We start from the raw sequence: 8,221 nt of genomic DNA on the forward strand, positions 1-8,221 counted from the left end.
CTAGCTCCAGGTCCTGATAGGCGACCACGTGGTATTGTAATGGGTCGTCAGGGTGGTAGTGAGGCCTGAAAGACTTATCCAGAGTGCCCTAGGTGCAAGAGGCGTCATTTGAGGGAGTGTAGGGCAAAGGCTTGCTTCAAGAAAGATTTCCCTGAAGCAAGAAAGGAAGAACCCAGACAGCTCGGCCCCAGCTCGAGTGTTTGCATTGACTCAAGCGAAAGCTGAGGCTTCACCCTCAGTAGTTACAGGTCAACTTCTTATTGCTGGAACCCCTTATACTGTTTTGATTGATTCTGGTGCTACACATTCTTTTGTTGGTAGTAGAATTATTGATAGACTGTGTAGACCATGTGATTATTATGCTGTGAGGTTCAGGACCACCCACTGGAGAGTTAGTAGTATCCAGGAGATGGGTCAAATCTTTGCCAGTGACAGTCGATGGCAGAGAGTTGTCAGTGGATTTGATAGAGTTAGTTATGACTTACTTTGACATGATTCTGGGTATGGATTGATTGGTGAAGTATAGGGCAACCATAGATTGCAGAAGGAAGATGGTCACCTTTGAGCCTGAAGGTGAGGATCCTTTTGTGTTTGCTGGTACTGTGCATGGACCCCGCATACCTATGATTTCTGTTTTGAGGGCTAGAGATCTATTGCAAGGAGGTTGCATAGGATTCTTAGCCAGTGTGGTTGACACAACTCAGGTCATGCCAGTAAGACCAGAAGAGACCAGACTAGTCTGTGAGTTTCTGGATGTGTTTTCAAAAGATTTACCAGGGTTGCCACCACATAGAGAGATTGAATTTGTGATAGAACTGGAACCAGGGACGGAGCCAGTGTCTAGAGCACCTTACAGATTGGCCCCAACAGAGTTAAAAGAATTGAAAGTACAGTTGCAAGAGCTGCTGGACTTAGGTTTTATCATACCTAGTTTCTCACCTTGGGGTGCGCCATTTCTGTTTGTGAAGAAGAAAGATGGTTCTTTGAGGATGTGTATTAATTATAGAGAACTGAATAAGTTAACAATTAAGAACAAGTATCATCTGCCAATGATAGATAATCTGTTTGATCAGTTTCAAGGTAAAAGGGTATTCTCAAAGATATACCTTCGTTCTGGTTATCATCAGTTGAGGGTCAAGGAGGGAGACATACCAAAGATTTCTTTTCGCACTAGATATGGGCATTATGAGTTCTTAGTCATGTCTTTTGGATTGACTAATGCCCCAGCTACTTTTATGGATTTGATGAGCAGGGTGTTCAAGGATTATTTGGACCAATTTGTGATCGTCTTCATCGATGATATTCTGGTTTATTCTCAGTCAGAGTCAGAGCATGAACAACATCTGAGGTTGGTTCTACAGAGACTGAGGGAGCATAGAATGTTTGCAAAGTTCAAGAAGTGTGAGTTCTGGTTATCTCAGGTATCTTTCCTTGGGCACATTGTCAGTAAGGAGTGGATTAAAGTGGATCCAGCCAAGATTGAGGCGGTTAGAGATTGGCCAAGGCCAAAGAATGCTTCTGAGGTGAGAAGTTTCCTTGGGTTGACAAGTTATTATAGACGTTTTGTGGAAAGGTTCTCAAAGATTTCTACTTCATTGACTGAGCTGACACGCAAGTATTAGAAGTTTGTGTGGTTAGACAGGTGTGAGAACAACTTCCAGGAACTGAAACAGAGGTTGATTACAGCTCCAGTTCTGAGTCTTCCAATAGATCAGGAGAAGTTTGTGATATACTGTGATGCCTCACATCAGGGTTTGGGTTGTGTTTTGATGCAGTCAGGGAAGGTGATTGCTTATGCTTCACGTCAGCTGAAGGAGTATGAACAGAGATATCCCACACATGATTTAGAGTTGGTGGTTGTGGTCTTTGCTTTGAAGGTATGGAGGCATTACCTTTATGGGGAGAAGTGTGAGATCTACACACAGAAAGATTTGAATATGAGACAAAGGCGTTGGCTGGATTTAGTAAAAGATTATGATTGTGAGATCTTGTATCATCCAGGAAAGGCCAACGTCATAGTGGATGCTTTAAGCGGGAAGGGTCCAAGACAGATTTATAGTGCGACGCTGATATCCAGAGAGTTAGCAGAGGATATGACCAGAGCTAGTATAGAGTTGTTGGTGGGCCAGTTGGCCAATATTACGCTACAGTCTACACTGTTGGAAAGAATCAAGGAGGCTCAGTTGGGTGATCCACAACTGATCACGATCAAAAAGGATGTTTTGGCTAGAGTATCCAGAGATTATATAGTGTCTGATTTGGGCTTGTTGAGGTACAAAGGTCAGATATGTGTTCTGTTAGACACTACTTTGAGGCAAGAGATTCTCGATGAATCTCATACCACTACTTACTCTTTGCATCCAGGCACCACGAAGATGTATCAGAATGTGAGATCACTGTATTGGTGGCCTGGGATGAAGAGGGATGTAGTGGAGTATGTGGCTAAGTTCTTGACATGTCTACAGGTCTAGGCTGAGCATCAGAGGCCAATAGGGTTATTGCAGCCTCTAGACATCCCATAATGGAATTGGGAGGACATCACGATGGATTTCGTGGTGGGGTTACCAAAGATTGTTGATCAACATGATTTAGTTTGGGTTATTATGGATCGCTATACCAAGTCAGCTCACTTCTTACCAGTAAGGACTACTTATACAGTTGACCAGTATGCAGATCTCTATGTGAGAGAGATCGTGCGCCTCCATGGAGCACCGAGGTCGATCGTGTCAGATCGGGACCCACTTTCACTTCCAAGTTCTGGGGGAGTTTACAGAAGGCCATGGGAACACAGTTGAAGTTCTGCTTATCATCCTCAGACAAATGGACAATCTGATAGGACAATCAAGATATTAGAGGACATGCTGCGAGCATGTGTGTTGGACTTTGGTGGGACCTAGAGTAAGTATCTACCTTTGATAGAGTTTTCCTACAACCAGAGCTATCAGTCGACCATTGGGGTGGCACCTTATGAGATGATGTATGGTAGGAAATGCAAATCTCCCATTCATTGGAATGAGACAGGAGAAAGTAGATACTTGGGTTCTGAAGCAGTTCAGAGGACCAGTGAGGCCATTGAGAAGATTAGAGCTCAGGTGCTTGCTTCTCAAAGTAGACAGAAAAGTTATGCAAATCCCAAACGCAGGAACGTGGAGTTCTAGGTAGGAGACTATGTCTTCCTTAGAGTCTCACCATGGAAAGGGGTGAGAAGATTTAGGAAGAAGGGCAAGCTAAGCCCTAGATATGTAGGTCCATTTGAGATCCTAGAAAGGATTGGTTAGGTAACCTACAGGTTGGCCTTACCACCGGCGTTGTCGGCCGTGAATAACATATTTCATGTTTCAGCTCTTCGGAGGTATGTATCTTATGTGACTCATGTTTTGAGTTACGAAGATTTGGAGCTTGAGGCAGATCTCTCCTATGAAGAACAACCAGTCCAGATACTTGACAGAAAGGACAAGGTCCTCAGGAATAAAATGATACCTTTGGTTAAGGTATTATGGAGGAACAACAAAGTCAAGGAAGCAACCTGGGAGCTGGAGTCAGATATGCAGAATCAGTATCCCGAGCTATTCAGGTAAATTTCGATGATGAAATTTCTGTAAGGAGGGGATAGTTGTAATGCCCCAAAATCCTTAATGATGTTTAATGGTTGGATTAGTAGGCTGGGAGGTCCATAATTGATTTATTATGCCATTAAATTATTATATGCATGTTTATGTGAATTATATTGTTATATGATGATAAATGCATACATGTGGGTCCAATTTTCATTTTAAGGGTATTTTGGTAATTTGGCCCGTTGAGGGCATATTTGTATATTTTCATGCATGTTGGTGAATTATGAATAAGGCCACATTATTATGTGGATATGTTTGAGCTTTTCGGCATGAGACGATCTTAGAATGCAAGTTAGCGGTTTGGTCATAATGAGGTTAATTTTGGGGCTCGGGGTGAGTCTCGGGGTAATTTGATGATTAGTACATTACCGGGAATTAAAGGGTAATGGGATATGATTTATTAGCAGTTGAGAATATTAGGAATAACGGGAATTGAAGAATGTTAATTATGATTAACGAGATAGGTGGGAAATGATGGTTTTGCCCTTGGTGGCTGTTAAGGAAATGAATTAGGCATGGGGGCATTTTGGTGTTTTAACCTTAGGGATATATGTTAATCAAATGGATGGCTATAGAAACCTTAGAAGCAAAACAGAGCACTACAATTCCTCTTCCATGATCATCATCCTCCTTCTTCTTCCTTTGGATTTTTGAAACTCCATTTGAAGGTTCAAGCTAGGGAGTAAGCCTTGAGGGTCTAGGATTGTGTTCTACCATTAAAGAGGGTTTAATCTTGACCATGAGGTAAGAATTCAACCATGGAAACTCTGGTTTTTGATCTGTTTTTCATTGATTTTCAGTTGGGATTTTTGGATTGGATAGTTGGGAATTCAATGAGGTTTTTAAGAAAGTTTGCTTGGGTTTTGATGAGGTTGAGGTATGGATGAAGTTTTGGGATTAAATTATAGGTTTGGATGATGTTTGGGGTTGATTATGAAGCTTGGTTTTCAGAGGAAATCACAGGGGAGAAGACCAGAATTTTCTGGTCTGTCAGTGGCACCCCAGCGCTAGGCAGAGCAGAGAATGGGGCTCTCTCTGACTTGGGGCAGCGCCCCAGCGCTAGGTCATTTTTAGCAAGACCTATTTTTAGGGCTCGAGATGACTTTGGGGGACTCGGGGGATGATTCCACTACCCTATTCGGGTGGATTGGGAGTCCCGAGAGCACGGGATTGGTCCTGGGAGCGAGGTTTTAGATTATAAACCTTTTATTGATTTACTTTATTGACGGAATTCCATATTTGGTTATGACTAGGTGACCGCTAAGGGATCAAAGGACCGATCTTCCTCAAGGGTCGTTCTTTTATTATTTCTCGCTCGAACCAGAGGTAAGAAATTGCACCCAGTATGTGACATGCATGGTATTGTTGAGGCATATTGAGTGGTTTAAATGTGGACATTGATTGCATATTAAATGCTTAGCAATCTTGCTTACTTGTGAGTGGCACTAACTTATTAGTCAGAATCGGCAATGGTTTCAATATTGACTGTGAAGCTGTGACTCATTAGTCAAGTTCGGCAGTAGTACTAAACACTGGTCGTATGGTATTGGCTTATGAGTCAATAAAGATATTAGTGTATTTAACGCAAGCCGAAAAGATTAGATCTAATCAACATAAGCATCATCTTCATAAGCATGAAATGCTTGACCAACCTTAAGTTCGATGAAAATAAAAGCGCTTGTCTAGTCTAATGGCTATTTACTTAGAGCCAGGGCCAGAAGGCACAGGTGACTGCATCGTCACATGGCTAAGGGTGCGAAGCCCAAGTTCATGACTCACTCATCAGTCACTTATCTGATTCAAGTTTGTGACTCATCAGTCATTTATCTGATTCAAGTTTGTGACTCCATAGTCATTCTTCTGGTTTAAGTTTGTGACTTACTCATCAGTCACTTATCTGATTAGGGCTACATGCCCTAGCATTATTATCAGAATCTCGATACCATCTGTTTAGGGCTACACGCCCCAGCATGATTATTAGAATCTCAATATTATCTGATTAGGGCTACAAGCCCCATCATGATTATCAGATTCTTTATTGATCTTCACTTATCTGATTTGGGCTATAAGCCTAGTATGATTATCATAATCATCATTTGATATTGTATACATGCAGTATGAGTTTTCTTGCTGAGCCTTGGCTCACGGGTGCTATGTGGTGTAGGTAAAGGGAAAGAAAAGCTCACCCAGCCTTGAGTGGAAAGCTTAGGTGGCAATGTGTACATATGAGGTCGCTTGACCACCTCAACCAAGGTGTTTTTCAAAGGAACTAGGGGTTACCCTATTTTTGCCGCTTAGGTCGACAGGTTGTAATTTTTACACTGTAATGACCGTTTTGGATTGTAAATAACTTGTAAACACTTTTATGGGCCCATTTACAGTTTTATGTTTTAAATAAAATATATCATTTCCTTTTGATCGAGATTTTCACCTTAGCCTGTTAATGACACCTAGATGCACGTTTAAAACCATATGACTCATTTAGCGAGTTAAGCACAGTTTAAAGTTCATAGTAACGGTCTTGGAGTAACCAGGGTGGTACAGTTTCCCACTTCCAAGAATCGACCAGCAGGTCGATGCTACATCAAGACATGAAGTTTTATCTTTCATGGACACGTACTCCGGTTATAATCAAATTAGTATGCATCCACCTGATGAAGATCACACCAACTTTCGAGCAGATACAAGACGTTACTGCTATAAAGTAATGTCCTTCAGTTTGAAAAACGCTGGTGCGACTTACCAGCGACTAGTCAACCATATATTCAAAGAAATGATCGGCAATAACATGGAAGTCTACATCGAGGATATGCTGGTCAAGTCGAGAATGGTTGAAGAACACATCAAGGACCTACAAGGATGCTTCAACATCTTGAACAAATATCAGATGAAACTGAATCCTCTAAAGTGTTCCTTTGGTGTTGGATCAGGGAAATTTTTGGGATTCATAGTAAACTCACGAGGAATTGAAGCAAATCCTGAAAAAAACTTCAAACACTGATCGAGATGTAGTCTCCTGCCATAGTTAAACTCGTTCAACGCCTGACCCCAAGAATTGCTGCCCTAAGTAGATTCATATCTAAGTCAACGAATAAGTGTGTCCCATTTTTTAATCTACTCAGAGGAAACAAAAAATTTGAATGGACAGAGGAGTGCGAACAGGCTTTCCAGTCGCTCAAAGCCCACATGTCGCAACAGCCTATTTTGTCCAAGCGAGTCAAAGGAGAGACTTTGTACATCTACTTAGCAATAACGGAGTATGCTGCTAGTGCTGTTTTGATCAGAGAGGAAGACAAGATTCAAAAAGCAGTATATTACGTAAGCAAAAGGCTAGTGGGAGCAAAACTACAATATCCGCCCATAGAGAAATTTGCCTACAGCTTGATACTGGCGTCTAGAAAATTGCGACCTTACTTTCAGGCTCACCCCATAATAGTGCTTACCGACCAGCCACTACGGCAAGTCTTAAAAAAACCAGAAGTCGCTGGTTGACTACTAAAATGGGCAGTTGAGTTGGGGCAGTTTGAAATTTCCTATGCACCACAAGCAGCTATAAAGGGACAAGCCCTAGCAAATTTTGTTGCAGAATTTACTGGACTTCTGCCATCGAGCCGGTAATAAAAACTGATATTCAAAATCAAACCCCTACCTGGAAGTTGTTCGTAGATGGATCCTCCAACGAGCACAACGTAGGGGCAGAGCAGATTTTAATCACACCCGAGGGACATCGATTTCACTATGCGATCAGATTTAACTTTACAACCTCTAATAATGAAGCCGAGTACGAGGCTATGCTCACAGGATTAAGACTAGCCAAGGATATGAACATAAAGTCACTAGAAATATATAATGACTCCCTGCTAGTAGTTAATAAGATTATTGGAGAATACCAGGCTAGGGGTTTCAAGATGGTTGTTTATTTGAACAAGGCGAGGGATTTACTGGCATAACTTGAGAAGTATACTGTAACGCCCTACTTCCTTAGAGCTGTTACCAAGTGATTTATAAATGTGCCATTAGCTCGCTAATTGAGGTTTTAGGTTAAAAAATGTGTTTGGATAAAAATAAAGACTCATTTAATAAACATTAAGTACAAAGAGTTGGTCTTTCATTAAAATTCGTACAAATATTACATTGGGATCCCAAAACACAGTTTTGAAATACATTTACAATCCAAAGGTATAGTACAGTCGACCTAAGCGACAAAACCAAACGTTTACCACGTGTTCCTTAAAATAACCCCAACCGTGGTGGCCAGGTAGGCCAAACATGTACACACCACTCCACGCCCTCTAACTTATGGTTGTTCGACCCAATTTCCTTGCTCTTACCTGCACCACAGAGCACCCGTGAGTCGAGGCCCAACAAAAGAACTTCAAGCAACAACATACAATAACAATATATCTTCACGAAGCATACTTAATCAGAGCAACAAATAGATACCAGATCCTATTAGAATGCACAACGACACAGTAGTAAAGCACAATGGCATAACACCCTAATAGTACAGTCGTATAATAACACATCAATACCATAACACGGTAGTACAATAACTCAATACAATAAGATATCATGTTAACAAAATAATACAACATTATATTAAC

The sequence above is a fragment of the Humulus lupulus genome, chromosome 4 (genome assembly GCF_963169125.1).
Source record: "Humulus lupulus chromosome 4, drHumLupu1.1, whole genome shotgun sequence".
NCBI classification, from domain to species: domain Eukaryota; kingdom Viridiplantae; phylum Streptophyta; class Magnoliopsida; order Rosales; family Cannabaceae; genus Humulus; species Humulus lupulus.